At 45.6% G+C, this 15918-nt stretch overlaps 1 long non-coding RNA gene across 1 annotated transcript; it reads right to left on the reverse strand.

The window, feature by feature from the left end:
• Nucleotides 1-6543: 6543 nt before the first annotated feature.
• LOC122175891 lies at nucleotides 6544-8182 on the reverse strand. Its single transcript, XR_006177549.1, has 3 exons — nucleotides 8154-8182; nucleotides 7012-7214; nucleotides 6544-6922 (listed from the first exon to the last, which is right to left on the reverse strand). It is a non-coding gene; the product is annotated as an uncharacterized LOC122175891 (long non-coding RNA).
• Nucleotides 8183-15918: the final 7736 nt, after the last annotated feature.

Raw genomic sequence — 15918 nt, forward strand, 5'->3', positions numbered from 1 at the left:
AGTGAGGTATCAGAGTTGATAATTTGCATCCTTTTCATTTCAGTTTGCTGGTATTTTCAAGCTCCTAATTTCTCCTCTGCTGTTGAATAGGATTGTTTGGCTTTCCACCCCCCTACCCCCAGCAACACCAATCACAGCACAGCCCTCCTTCTGCCTTCAGGCTGCTGCAGCTACATCTCACTTCGGAGCATCCTTCCCATTTCAGCCAGAACCCACAGTTTCTGCCTGCTGATTCAAGGGCTGGAGGAGGGAAATCCCACCTGAGCTACCATGGGCTGGAGCAGCAGGAAGGTAAAGCCCTGGGAATCCATCCCTCATCTTTCATAACAGTGCCATTTTTTTAAAGTAAGATTTATTAGAAACAGCAGCTGCATATTTATACAGGTGGGAAATAATATAAGCAAAGCATTTCTCTTCCTATACTCTTCTCATAACCTAAATCATATAAATGATCCCTCATTTGCCTTTATCAGCTTGAGAAGAGTACTGGCTGGATATAAAACTCTCATTTTAATACTTTGATTGGGAAATGCTACCAGAGGAATCCAATGCCTCAAAGGCATTATGAGCTTCGGTGAAGCAGAAGTTTTTCCTATTTGTGCAGCAGCAGAGAGGTGCTCTCTGAGCAGGATGCAATCACAGAATCACCAAGGTTGGAAAAGACCTACAAGATCATCCAGTCCAACCACCCACCTATCACCAATAGCTCTCACTAAACAACGTCTCTCAACACAACATCCAAACATTCCTTCAACCCCTCCAGGGTCAGTGATTCCACTGATAGTTCAGTATAAATACCAATGTATGGAGGTTGGATGCATGGAATACAGCACTGTGATAGCAGGGGGACGTGATGAGCTTGGCACTTAGTTTACTGAAGAACACACACACACACACACACACACACACACACACACACACACACACACCAGCTGACCTGCAGATACAAGAAAGATGAACAAGTGGTTCACCACAGCCATGCCTAAAGATGATGCTTTGCTGCCTTCCTGTATCCCATGTGCTGAGAAAGGAAACCCATTTGAACACATCCTCGTACAGCCAGACAGCGTTGAGAGCCCCATCACAATACAGAGATGCGTTGTTGCTTCCTCCTGTGCAATTTGAATCAGCATATCACTCTTCAAAGAAACAAATCAGAAAGCGTGCCAGGCTGCCCAGCACTGAGCAGGTGCTGAAGGCAGGTCCTGGAAGGGATATGGGCTCAGCCCTGGGCTTGCAGGGGGAGATGAAGCCCTCCCACCCCCACATTAGTAGTGCAGGGACTTTGCAAGAGAAAGCTTTAAACTGTTAAAACAGTTTCCAAGAAAACTGTTTTCATAAAAACCTGCTTTATTTTATCTATTTTTGCACATTATACAGATGTAGACATGCATTTCTATCACAGAATCACTGGAGGTACAAAATTTACTATCTGAATGCTTGTCACACATCTGCGACTTTAACTTGAACGCAGCTTGCTCCACGAAGAGCATAATCCTCCTATTTATGCAAAGCACTCCTAAACCCTCTGCATTCTTTGTCCAGGTCATTTTGCAGCACTTGGCACCTGCCTGATCTTTTCCTTTGATGAATTTATTAGAATGCATGCAAGCTACATGATTATAGTCAATGCAACTGTAGAGTAATAATATTTTATACGCATCTATGATATATGTTTATACAGAATCACAGAATGGCCTGTGTTGAAAAGAACTACAGTTCTCATCCAGCTCCAACCCCCTGCTGTGTGCAGGTCACCAACCAGCAGCCCAGGCTGCCCAGAGCCACATCCAGCCTGGCCTTGAATGCCTGCAGGGATGGGGCATCCACAGCCTCCTTGGGCAGCCTGTTCCAGTGCATATATGTAATATATGCATAAATTACATATATTGTCTGAATCTGAAATTGCATATATGCACATTTTCTAGTTTCTGTGCAAAGTGTACAGAATTCCAAGTTCACAGTTTCAGTCTAAGACTCTTCTTGCCCTGAACTTCTCATTGCTCTGCCATACTTCACCACCAGCCAGGTATTCCTTGACAGCATTATTTATGGGAATAGTCCCACCAAACTGCCCTGCAGAACTGCAATTCATTATTGATTTAAGAGAAGCATGTGTATAATTAAAGCATTCTTTTCTGAGGTCGATTTGTAGTCCAAAGATTACTCACAGGGGTTGGGATGCTCAGAGCAGCCCAATATTTCTGAAATTAAAAAAAAACAAATAAACAACAACTGGGTGGTGATATATGTGCTGCCCAAACCATAGCAGCCCCAGGCACAACTCCAGGCACCTCCATCCCAAGCCCAGCCAGGGACAAGCAGACCTTTGACATTATACCACACTCCAACACCCCAGAGGAAGTTCTGGGCTGTGAATTGTCGATGGAGATGTGCCCACCATTATCCTGATATGTTCATGGAGACACTGTCTGAGCTTATACCATAACCTTTCACACGCTGAAAGGCTCTCTACTGAGAAAGCAGAGAGTACCTGTTTCTGCTCTGAGCACTACTAACAGCTTACAGGTACACCTGCAAGAAGCAGACGTGTTTTGGCTTCAGCTGATCATGTAGAAGCTGTTGGAAACAGGTGAATGATACCTCCTAGATAAACCCAAGGTATTCATAACTGAGCAGAAGCATTATTATTTGGTATTGAACCCCCTGTGAAGAACCACGCTTTACAAGGTCACTCTAAAACATGAGCAACAATCCCAATGTTAAGACATCCTTCTCTTTGTAAGGGGATAATCACAACCATTCCTTCCACTGTCCTGCAGTGCAGCTTCCTGCATGGATGAGATCTTGGCTTGTTTGTGCACCAGCAGACCTGCAAGCAGCTGAAGGCATCCTCAATGCATCATAATCTGCACTAAAGCAACAAATACCTTCCTTACCCAGACAGCTCACTGTGGAAAGGCAGGGAGTGCACATCACAACTCACTTTTGACACCAGCATGAGTTAAAGGTTACCTCATGGAGCACTGCACTACCTGCTAAGGCTGTGGGACCGCAGCAAGATAACAGAGAATTCTGAATAATAATTGAAAACTCCGTGCTGAAATCAATGCTATTAGACTATATCGATGTAGTTGTTTCTTTTATCTATAAGGCACAATTAAAAAACTGACCTTTACACAGATCTCAAGTGTCATTCTCATTGCGAAGTTCACATATGTCAATGCCTGAACTGAAAATTGCAAACATGCAAGAAAAGCACCCCCTGTTAAGGTGCTCAGGAGCTCATTTCCAAAGCGTGTTTTCTATTAAACAAAACAACACACAGTCTCCAAAAAGGCTCTCAGTGAATTGCCAGCTCAGGGTGGGCTCACAGAGCGCAGTGATGCCAGCTTCCTACCAGCTGTCCCTCCACAACAAGTCAGCCTTCACCATTGACTCTGCCATCTCCCCCCCATGTCACAAACCTCAGCCACCACCTCTGTGTTCTGCAGAAACAGAGCTGAGCAGATGGGTATGTGAGGCAGAAAGCAGGGTAGCAAAGCAACAAACTTGTGCTGGTATCTATTCTGGCTCCTAGCATGGATGTCTCAGCATGACTTAGTGCCCAGAGTGGCAGAGAAGGGCTCTTTGCTTGACTTATCCACCCGTTATATGCATATAAATGACCTTGAGAGTACTTTGAAATGGAGTTTCACAGCACACTTTTGGTACCAAATAATACACAGAGCTTAGATTAGTCTCAAAGCAATATTCGTCCATGAAAACAAAGCTGCAAATGTGACATTGCCTGCTTTTAAGGAGCTTCCCTATTCCACCCCAAAATACAGTGACTCAAAATGACAGCATGCCCCATCCATCGCTGTGTGGGCCTTTGTGTTCTCCAGGAAAAACATGCTTGAAGAACATAAACAGAAACCACTGCTGTAGAGGTGTGCCAACCCTCAGATCATTCCCAAGCTCAGTGCATCATTTAAGCCCCTGTACCTCATTCAACTGCCAGTTCTGCTTACCCACGACTGATAATCACAGAAACACAGGGGTTGGAAGGGACCTCCAAAGGTCACTACGGCCAGTCCCCAAATTATAACTCATTTTTCAGATATGATGCAAGCTGCTTCACACAGTAATTGAGATACTGAAGCACTACCTGGTTATTTAAAGTACAGTCAGGCTTTGGTCTTGTTGCCTCAGCAAGAGTGGAGTGGCAGTCCTGGTGTTAAAACCACCATGGAGAAGGAGTGAGCAGAGCCATGAGGGATTCTGCCAACACGAGGCAGGGCAGAAGAAGCATCAGCAGCTGGAATGGGGAAATAGAGGAAAATGGTGAAAAATAAGGGAATAATTCCCCAAAATGCCAGCACTGACCTGAGTGTGCTGATGGGAGCACTGCAGTGCATGCTGTTAACATGAAAGAAATGCCTCCTCCCAATTAGTAGATCCAAAGGCTGAGGACCTCCCCAGCCCATCGAACTGCTGGAAGCATTGGTGTTAATTAAATAACGAGGAATAGAGGGAAGCAGTTGCTTGTCAGGAGGGCAGCTGCAGTGTCCGTGGATTCAGTTCCCTCACCCACTGCAGGGCTGCCTCCAACCTGGGATTAATTCTCATGCTCTGAACTGCAGATAATGAATTGACTTCAGGCCCAGGTGCAAAACGCAGCCCAGAGAAACACAATTTCTGCTCAGATTCAGACCTAACGGAGACCAGAAACCAGTACATAAATGAATACCTGTTACTTTAAAAGAGCATTATTTGATTTGCCTAAAGGTGACAGAAAAGGAGGGTGATGGGGTATGGCAACGTGCCACAAGATGCATGATAGATTATAGCCCTACACTGTGTTTATTTGAACAAATGTTGTGACAACCCCCAGAAATTTGATTAGATGTGTATTTTTTGCTTGTTGTGCAACACGGTATCATTTCATGTCCTCTTGGAGGACACAGACAATCATTTATCAGAATTAAGTGCACGCACTAATAAAATCATTTTCTATTACTCCACATTATGAAAACATTTGTTTTAATTTGATGAACTGCCTGCTGTAGTATCTCCACAAAGCAGAAGAGCTGGTGCATTCTGCTCTCAGCTCTCCCATCTTTGGGTGCTTAGTTGTATGTTCAATATATACATACATATATTCCCATTTTGTGGATGCTGGCGCGCTGTGCTGAGCTGTACCAGCTGATCAACCCTTGTAGCAGTTCTGTAAGAGGACACAGCCCACATAACTGCTACTTTGAATGATTTTTCACCCCTCTACGAGAGGGATTTAAGCCAGAAAGCACCTGCGCAGCCCCACATGTAGATGCACAACCCTACATGTGGCTAAAGGCAATTTGATCAAAGAGAAATCTCCCAACTGTTCAGTTCTTTACGTCGAATGTTAACTAAAACATCACGGGGCAAAACTGCAAAGGTTTGCAGAAGTGAAAGGTCAACTGCATTTTAAGAATAATTACATTGCTAAAGAAAAGGGTGTCTCAAAGAAAAGAGTGAAAGCATATTAAAAAACATTCCCCTCCTCTCTAGTTCACTTTTTTCTTCTTTAAATAATGGACACATCCAGAGTTTTCTTTTGATGCCTTCTTTGGAGAAGCACCACAAGCACCCAGCATCATGGGCATAGCAAATCACATCACCAGTTGATGAGCCACAGCCACCCCATCTGCTGCTGTCACTGCGTCCTCCCCACTCTCAACCTTCCTGCAGGAGACCATAAACACATGCCACCACATCTCAGCCTTCCCAAGCAGCTCTGGGTGACTCCACCAGCCCTTAGGAAGGACCTAAGGAAGGCTAGTAGAGTTGTTCCATGCAACAAGATGGCAAGGAAGGACTGCACCCAATAGCTGCAGCAAGATCTCACAGTGGATATGTGATAGCCAGCATTATGGGCTGGCTCATTAAAAGGCATAATTAAAGACAGCCACCTCCCCTGTTAATTACAGCCAGCAATTAAGCCTAGGTACTGAATGCAATACACCTCAAAAAATACTGAGCCAAGAAGGAGCCTCGCCTGGGTAATGATTCCTGCCTCATCAGACACCGGGGTGTTCATCCCAAGCCCTTTGGAGGTCTCTTTCCTCCTCCAGGACATCTCCATCTTCACATCCATCTTCCCAGGCTGGATGTGGCTCTGGGCAGCCTGCTCTGGTGGTTGGTGACCCTGCACATAGCAAAGAAGGGGAAACTAGAAGCTCATTGTGGTCCTTTTCAACCCAGTCCATTCTATGATTCCATGACCCATCTCGTGCAGGAAAAGCATTGAGAGCATCCCATGCCTCGACTCAGTGCCTGCAGTCCCAGGGCCACCTGCCCACATCCCATACCTCAGACCCCAGGCAGGGGATCCAACCACCCCCAGCACAGCCTGCAGGGATGAGGGAAATCAGGCAGCTGCAAAGAAACCTTTGTGCAGATGGCGACAAGACAGAAGATCACAGAGCTGGGAGATGAAATACATCAATCACACAGCTGAAGTGTTTGAATTTACACATGTTTTCCTCTGTGCATGAAGAGAAGTGAGGAAACAAAACAATTCTAGTACTTCCAGTACTAATTTTAATTGTTGCCCATAATAGTTTGCAAAATAGAGAGATCTGAGCCGGGCTTGAGTGAACTGTCTTATGAATCTGCACGTAGAGTGTAGATTATGGAAAGTTAAAATTACATTGCTACAATTTTCTGATTAAAAACCTAGAATTTAATTACTATCAGCATCCGACCAACGTTCCCAGACGACTTTTTATCTTTAAGCAGTTTTGGATCAGATTTTCTCTAGTCACTTCACCACCCACAAGGTTCCATTGAGAAAGTCAGAACAGCAGCACACGTCAATGCAGCTCCAGGTCAGGAGAAGAACTCCAGCATACATCCCAGCTCCTAAAGCAGAGCCCAGCTCAACTTCTTGTAACAATTCCCCCACCTATGCCTACGGGCCAGACTCCATCAGCCTCTGTAAGTGAAATATTGAATTAACAAACAGTGTTTGCAGTAGTTTGCCTAATTTAATAATTCCATTAAAAATTACAAGCCCATACTTACTTGCACCCATCAAATTAAGGCAAAAGAGGTGAAACGCCTGCACAGCACCTAGCAGAAGCTCAGTCTTCAGGCTCTCCCCCAGGTACCACTCAGCACAAGGCAGCTCACCATCCATCCAGCACAGGTACTAACTGTGTCTGCACAGCTGATGATGCAAGGGCAGCAAACTGCTTTTCAGCACTTGCAGAAGACTTGTGGTTAACCTAGGATATAAAAAAAATTAAAATTAAAAAAAAAAAAAAAAAGCCTTCATATTATTGCTCTGGAATTTATAGTCCTTCTGGCACTGCATGTTGGCATCTACTAACGGCTCTTGACAGCACAAGGAAATAGTCTGAATTTTTTCCAGCACTCTTAATGTACACAAAAATTTGTACCTATTTGCTACAACTGAGTCCAAACGGTTCCAGTTTTCAGGTCATTACTCCTCGCTCAATAAATCCAATGGAACACATCACATCATTACAGCCTACCTGCTTGTTTGCCAGCTGCTACCCATGGAAAGGGGATGTGAGGGTGCCATTAAGCGAGGGCTTCTCACCTTAACATCCACAGTGGTTTGGCACACATCAGCCAGGCTCAGAAGCAAAGCCTTTAAGGTTTAAATAATTTATTTCAGTGAGGCTATTTCTAATTAAATACTTCAGTGAGATTTAGGTTTAGCTCCTCAAAAAAACCTTTGCCATAAGGTAATGCAGCAGAACAAGTGGAAATTGAGAAAAAGAACATTGAAACCAAAACGTAACATAATTTGTGTAAGAGTACTGTACAAAAGGCCTTGCAGGACTGTGAACAGGAGCCTCCGTGCATGTTGGCCCTGCAGCATGCTCTCAGAACTCCTAGGATCCGTCTGAATGTGCTCCTCTGCGTTTGTCCTTCAGGATTATGAACTAGGAACCACTGCAAATGAAAGTCACAATCTGGTCTGCTCTTCAAATCTTTATCAGAGTATCTTGTCCCACATCAGCATCCCTGAGCTGGAAGAATAGCAGGAAGCACCACTGCAGGAAGTTCTACTGAAGATGGTTGTAGGGAAAGGTGATGCCAGAGATGCTAAATTACCACAAAAAAGGGCAACAGTCACAATCTGGTTAAAAGAAGAAAGAAAGATTTGCTTATCCATCCCAATGATCAGAGCTCACCAAAAACTCCAAAAGGAGAGATCTCCAGGTAGGCATCCTTTCCTTGTGGCTGTCAGCCCTTAAATGTGGTCAGGAAGGGGTGGAGACAGGGTCCATCCCTTGCAGTCACAAGGTTAAATTGCTTCCACCTGTGCTCCCAGGGAGGTTTATCCCTTCACTAGATGCTCAATCACTGCTTCAGGCCGTGGCTAAGCAAATCCCATAGAGTGGTCTTTAATCTCAGAGATATGGCCAACACTTGTTCTGCTCTCTTCCTTGGTCTGCTACACAGACATGGGGAGCAGAAGGCTGCAAATGCTGCATCTCCCAAGAATTAAAAAAAAAAAATCTACTACCAGAAATCCTTAATTTCCCTATAGAAAATAAAGGATGTAAATGGGATTTTATTTGAAGGAATCTTAATGAGTTTATTATGAATTATCATTTTCTGATACTGTGTTATCATCCCCAAACTACTCTCACAGTCATATTCATCAGAATAGACCCCGCTGTTCATACAGAAGCCCACTGAGACCCCAGAAGGCCAGCTGCATAGATCTGAGCACGTGCAGCCTGTGTGCTTGCTTCAGAGCATGCTTTTAAATGGAGGGTTTCCATTTTGTGGTGGAGCTTTGATTAGTCTTTTAGTTTTGTGTATGTTTTTAGTTTGGATTCTGCCTTAATGAAAACAAGCATTTTTCAGTTTAAAAAATACCAAAAAAAAAAAAAGAAGAGGAGAGAAGGGTAAAAAGTTGCAACAATGTGAATTTCAAAAGCACGTAAGGCAAAATCACTCCTGGCAATGACAGCAGTAAATTTCTGGAGGTGGTCACCCATAAAGAGTGAGCAAACTCAGCATTTCGGGGGATTATCATAGAGTGGTTGGACAGGGTCCCAAAAAGCCTGATCCCAAAAAGTCAACCCTGTGCTGAGCAGAGGATTACAACGGATGATCACAGCGCCAGAGGCTGCTCCAGGCAGGCCAGGCTCCCAAACTGGGCTGGGATGGTTGAGGGGGACCAGCGGATTTCACGGCTTGTTGTAGGGGAATCCAGCTGGGAAGAATCCAAATGGGAAGAGCTGCCCCAAAACATGTTGGTTTTGTCACGCTGTCAGGACGCGATAAAAAGCTGCTGCTTCAGAAAACTTGGTTTTGCTCATTGGTTAGAATTAGGTTTTATTAGCGTGGTGGCTGGATGAGTTTCCAGGTTATTCAGGGAGTTGGATACGGGAGCTAAAAAAATTATTTTACTTGTTTAGAGATTGCACAAGACAGACTTATAAGAAGAGGTGATATATTGCTGTGGCGCTGAGAAGTCCCACAACGGCAGTGACTGCGGATACTGGAGCCCCAAATCCCTCATCTCCTCCATTGCTCTGGAAACAAAACTTAGCCCAGCACGCTGCTCACGCCATCAGCCTGACGCTGAAGATGGAGCTTTTAAAATGTCAAAAACCAATAAGAAACAGTTACTTACCCACCTTCTCACTGTGTTATATCTGGATTTAACACAGTGGTTATCCCTGTTTTGGGTGCAATGAATATTATTTGACAAGTTGAGGTTGTTCCGTTTCTGGGTGTTTTTATGGAAATACTTCTCCCCAGTAGAGCTGGGATTGAAGTATTCTAGTATTAAATGTTAATTTAATTAAATATCTAAATATTAAAGTATTCTAGTATTAAGTGTGGAGGTTGGTGGCCCTGCCTGTGGTGGGGGGTTGGAGCTTGATGATCCTCGAGGTCCCTTCCAACCCAAGCCAATCTATGGTTCTGTGATGCTATAGAAGAGCAGCTTTTGCTCTGGTGTGTACTTCTGTGTCCTCCAGGAAGCTGCTTCCTTCTTAACTCCGGAGATTGACTTTTATTAGAGAGGCACTGAAACATAGAATATTTTCTCTCAATCTCTTGCCATTCTCCTTAATATGCAACAACAGAATGGCACCTGAACACAAATAAAAATATATTGCTTCAGATGAGTAACTTTTGTCTGGAGAAGAGAAGGCTGCAGGGTGACCTCATTGCAGCCTTCCAGTACCTAAAGTGCCTACAACAGGAGAGGAGTCATCTCTTCACCAGGGTAGATAACAGCAGAACGAGGGGAAATGGTTTTAAGATGAAGGAGGGAAGATTTATGTTGGATGTCAGAGGGAAGTTCTTTGCTATGAGAGTGGTGAGGTGCTGGAACAGCTGCCCAGAGAGGCTGTGATGCCCTGTCCACCCCTGGAGGTGTTCAAGGCCAGGTTGGATGGGGCCCTGGGCAGCCTGGGCTGCTATGAAATGGGGAGGTTGGTGGCCCTGCATGCGGCAGGAGGTTGGAACTTCATGATCCTTGAGGTCCCTTCCAACCCGGGACATTCTGTGGTTCTATGGTCCTTTAGGAATCTCACCCTGCTGCACTCTGGCTCTTGTGAGTGATGGCACTGTTGTTTCCATTAATCCTTCAGAGGATTAACAGCCAAGGAGGTGCTCACATTCACACACCATTGCCATGTCAAGTAAATTATCATATTTATCACGTGTGATATTATTGTCTTCAGGAGATTGCCTCATCTGTCTAAAAAACACTTTAAGCATATGACACCAACAGAGAGCGAGCTTTGGTTCCCTTCAAGCTGCGTTATTGATAATTGCAGTGTTTATATTCCAGCTCGGACCTTTCTGACCGAGGATGAATTTGTTATGAAAGAAGCAATAGCAATAACTTCCCATTGCACAGTGCTGGCAGAACAGTACCCAAAATGCCATCTCTTGGGTGGAATGTGTTTGGAATTACAACAGCAAGAGTGAGGCACACAACCCTGTGTAAGGAGCATCTGCAGTTAAACGAATTATCTTGCAGACTGAAAGACGAGAGTACCAGCTAGGATGAGGTTGCAGTTATAATAAGAGAAAATGAAAATAATGTAATTTGCTGAGAGGAGAATCAAATGGGTGATATGCAGACTGTACTGCAGCCTCCTCCACCCTGTCTGCAGGCATTTCGCTTACACCTCCCGCAATTTAATTTCCTCTGTGCTCTTTATGGACAAAGAGGCAACATCAGAGCCACTTAGAGAAATTGGAATGCTGAAGACCTAAACACAGCTGCTGCAGATAGAATCATGGAATTGCTCAGGTTGGAAAAGACCTTAAAGACCATCAAGTCCAACCACAACCTAACCATCCTACCCTAACTCTAACAGCCCTCCACTAAATCACATCCCTGAGCACCACATCCGAATGGTTTTTAAACACATCCAGGGATGGTGACTCAACCACTTCCCTGGGAAACCTACTCCAGTGCTTAACAACCCTTTCCCTGGTGCTGGGAACTGCAGCACAGTGGCTGCTCTGGTCCTGAAGTGCATCACCTCAGTGATGTCAAAAGCTATTGTGAGTTCTCCATCACTGCCTCAGATCTTATGTCCTCCCATTGTGAAAGGCTCAAGGAAATGCTCACCCAAATGGACAAGAGTTTGTCTGGCTCTCAGTTCAGACATGAGCATACAGCTTGGAAATGCATTTTATTGTTTTCCTGCTGCAGCAAGTAAACCTCTCTTTGCACACGTAGTCCTGGAGGAGAACCACAGAATCATAGAATCATTAAGACCCTCTGAGACCCCCCAGCCACCCCTACTGTGCCCACTGCCCACCTCCCTCAGTGCTACATCCCCATGGATGTGAACATCTCTAGGGATGGAGACTCCCCCTCTCTCCAGGGAAGCCCCCCAGGGTGCATGCAGGCACCATGGATCACCACCAGTGCCCTAACGGCACAGCCAGCCCTCCAACCTGTCGGATCACTTAGAAATCAATAACAAATGGAGATGAATCTACTTACAGAACAGGATGCTTTTCCCTGACTAATACGCTCTGCCTTCAAAGCAAACAGTTTTTACTGCACCTCTAACTATAAACAAATTTTTAGTCCATAAACAAATTTGCTGTGCTGAGCACAGTCAACAGAGACAAACTGAAGAACAAGTAAACAGTTTATATTTGCCTTTTTCTTAAGCAGAGCCCTTCCCTCTGCCCACCAGTTGCACTGACAGCAAGCTTTCTACCCATCACCGTGCAGCCCTACACATAACACCTCCTGAGCACAACCACCCCCTGAGCACAAATTGACCATTAACCCAACCAAATGCCCACCTTCCTTTCTTTTCTTACTCTATTTATATAAATGAGACTAATTAAAACACCTTCAGTGTTAGCACTCACTTGTGACAAGGTTGGTTCAGCTGCTGGGGAGATGATGGTACCACCATCAGTGCTAATTAGATGATGAACTGGTGATGGCAGAATGCAGAACATTGCTCTGCTCCCTCCTCACCACACACCCGGCACAGTCAAGCAGAAAGGCCCTGGGGGGCAGAGACCAGAGACACAGGGCTGATGTCAGATGGATGGCTGGAGATACAGCATCAGGAACAAAAGGGATTAATTAGGCTAAATGGCATCATTCATGCCAAGGAATTTAAATTGCAGAGCTAATTGAGGTAATTGCTTGAACAACTTTAGTAATTTATGTTCTACAGCAAACCTGCTAAACCTCCACCCCTATGAATTTACTACTATTATCCTTTGTTAAATGATAGCAAACATTCTCATAAAAAATGCTGCAAAACACTTTCTTTAAGAATTTTATGAATCTTCATGTGAAAAACTGAGCAGGCATTGTAAGCAATGGGCTGGTATTCTACTGCACTGTGTCATTTTTGGAGGTGGGATTTATGGGACCAGCCACCGCAGACTCTGGCTTCTAGATACAAGTGCATCCACTGTGGGACAAATCCTTCTTTTCTGCAATGCACTCAGCTTCCTGATGACATCCTTTCTGCTAAGGCTGGCTGCTCAGAAGCATGAAGCTTGGGCAAGGGTGCAGTGCCAGGCTGCTGTGCTGACTAGCAATAGGTACCTCTCCCCATCCCCACAATCTCTTCTTCTACCTCTCCCCATCCTCACAACCTCTTCTGGGTGACACTGGCACAATGCAGTGGGTGAGATAACTGATGTTTTCCTCCAGGTGTCCTGTTGATGTGGTGATAGGAGATCTTCAGGGTCTGGGAACTGAGAAATCATCCCCTAAAAGCTGCTGGCAACAGAGTGCTACCGAACAGGTAAAGCCCATCAACATCAGTAAAAAGTGTTGCATTTCCTTGAATGGTGCTTGTGTGCAGACTTCATGAAATGGAAGGCCTCTGGCTACCATGCTATCTCCATCTCATAGCTCTGTGAACAGCCATTGGGAATGCAGGCACCATCCCCCATCTGTGAGACTTCCCCTGTGTCACTGGCAGAGCTGCAGCACTGTGCTCATCCCTGCGCCCAGCCACCATCGCTCACCGCATTGCTCAGAGATGGAGCACTGCTGGAGGAAGCATGCAGGGCCACTGCTGGGAGGTGTAACCATGGAATCATAGGATTGAAAGGGACATCCAAGATCCCCCATTTCCAGCCTGCTATGGGCACAGTTGCAAACCCAGGCTGTGTAGAGCCCCATCCAGCCTGGCCTCGGTGCAGAACAACACGAAAACACCGTTACTTGGCTGACAGCAGCACACAGACCTTAGCAGGTACGTTTGGCAGCCCAGCCCTGCACAGAAGCCCAAGAACAGCAAGGAGGGCATGCACGGAGCCCTCTGCCAGCAGCAAGCACTGTCTGTAGGCGCATCCAGCAATGAGCACTGATGGGTTGTTTGTTGGCATTTGCAGCTTTGCTGAAGGAGATCTGTCATAACTATTTCCCCATTAACGCTTCTGATTTCTGCAGCAGTTGAAATGTTTGGGTGCCTCTCAAACCGTCCCCGCCTGACAAAATAAAAGCCAAAAAAAGCCTCCCTGGCCCTGCTCAACAGGTTCAAAAAGATCCCCAAAACAGATGGGAAGGAGCTAAAGCCAGCATGTAAATAGATTCTGCTCACTCTGAAGCCGTTCCTTCCCAGCCTCTGAGTGCAGGGCATTTGGTGCAACGTGCCATTCTACCCCCAGACAAGGAACAGTGTACAAACACTATTGCTGTCCATCAGCCCCGCTGCTGCTGAGGAGGTATGGCTGCAACCAAATCTGCAAGTTCTATACCCAAAAAATGAAGTAAAAAAGAAATCTGTAAGTTCCAACACATTGCCAGCTTGTGTTTGTGATGGATGCTGAAGAATTGAGCCGTATGCCTGACAGCTTCCAAATTAAACTTCAGGCTGCTTAGGAGGCTGTCAGTCAATAAATCCAAGTGTTTAAAAGGTCTGGAGCTGTCTCTTCCGCCTGTGACACAGGATATATGGTTTGGATGCTGGGAATCTGGAAGCGACAACCTTTCCCTTTCACCACCTCCTGGATCACATTTGCACTGTGATTAAGGGAGATTTTGTCCCTTCGAAAGGACACAAAAATTAGTATTCCATCGGGTTGAAGCAATTTGATTTTCTCCCCACATCCATTGCCCAGAGGGCGAGCTCCCTGGTTGCATAAATGTGAGAAGTACTACAAAGACTGAAACAGAACAACCACAGAAGTGCCTGAATGCCCTGTACAGCAGGACTCACTTAATATTTTTAGGAGAAAACACTCCAGCAATTTTGAAGATAAATGCCTTATTTTTAACCTATCACTCTATTGAAAAATCACTCTCTCCTCAGAAAACTGCATTTTATACTGAAATGCCCCAGAATCCCACTGGGAGTCAGTGGTTGATCAGCATGGAGGAGCTCTGTGCCCCCAGCCCATGAGCAAAGGGCTCCTGCCAAGACCCTGCCTCACAGCAGCATGTCATGAAATCATAGAATAGAATCATAGGATGGTTTGGGTTGGAACGGACCCCAAGGATCATGAAGCTCCAACCCTTGCCACATGCAAGTCTGCCATCCTCCAAGTTTAATATCAGCCCAGGCTGCCCAAGGCTCCATCCAACCTGGCCTTGAATACCTCCAAGGATGGGGCATCCACAGCCTCTCTGGGCAGCTGTTCCAGCACCTCATCGCTCTCATAGTAAAGAATTTAAGCCCCTAAACATTGGTGCTTTGGGGGCATCCTGGGTGGGGAGGTGGTCTCATTGCAGACCTCCGTCCTTCTTAGGAAGAGCTTCTGTCACCATCGATAACACTCCCCCAAAAGAACCATGGAGTTGAACACTGAGGTCAGAAGGGCTCTTTACCCCTTCCAGCCCCATACTCACAGAGGGCTGGGTGTCCCTCCACCTCAGGCTCCCAGGGCCCAGCCGTGTCCATGGGCACCTCCAGGATGGGGCAGCACAGCTCTGGGCAGTGCCAGGGCTGTACTGCCTCTGGGTGAATGATTTCGTCCTGACACCCAACCTGCATCTCCCTTCTGTTACTTCAAAACCATTCCCACGGGTCCTATCACCATCTGCCCATGGGAAAAAGAAGGAAGAAAGCATTTTGCACAGCTAACCTCCAAGACAGCCCCACTTGGCAGCTCAGGCAGCAGCACACAGCACAGTGGGTGTACAAGAAGCTCCTCAGCAGGGATGCTGGCACTGCTCATCTGTCTGCTGCACACCCACATGCCAGGGCAGTATCCTGAAACCAGAACTGCTTTCACAGATGCAGAACTCCTTCAGTCACTGGGCAGGAAATCCTCCCAGATAAAACTAAGCATCCCAAACATCTAAGATGTTTGAAAATAATGTATGCTCCAAAATCAACACTGGCTTCAGTGCAAGATGGATGGAGACACTGAGATTTAGACAAAAGTTAAGCACACCTGCAGAGTACTTCCTAGATATCATTGGGAATGCCAGCCTGAAGTGCTTTTGAAAGTCTTGCTTTTTGTTTCCATACAATTTAAAAG

Source organism: Lagopus leucura, unplaced genomic scaffold (assembly GCF_019238085.1).
Source record: "Lagopus leucura isolate 7727_CA_CO unplaced genomic scaffold, USGS_WTPT01 Super-Scaffold_741, whole genome shotgun sequence".
In the NCBI taxonomy this organism is placed as follows: Eukaryota; Metazoa; Chordata; class Aves; order Galliformes; family Phasianidae; genus Lagopus; species Lagopus leucura.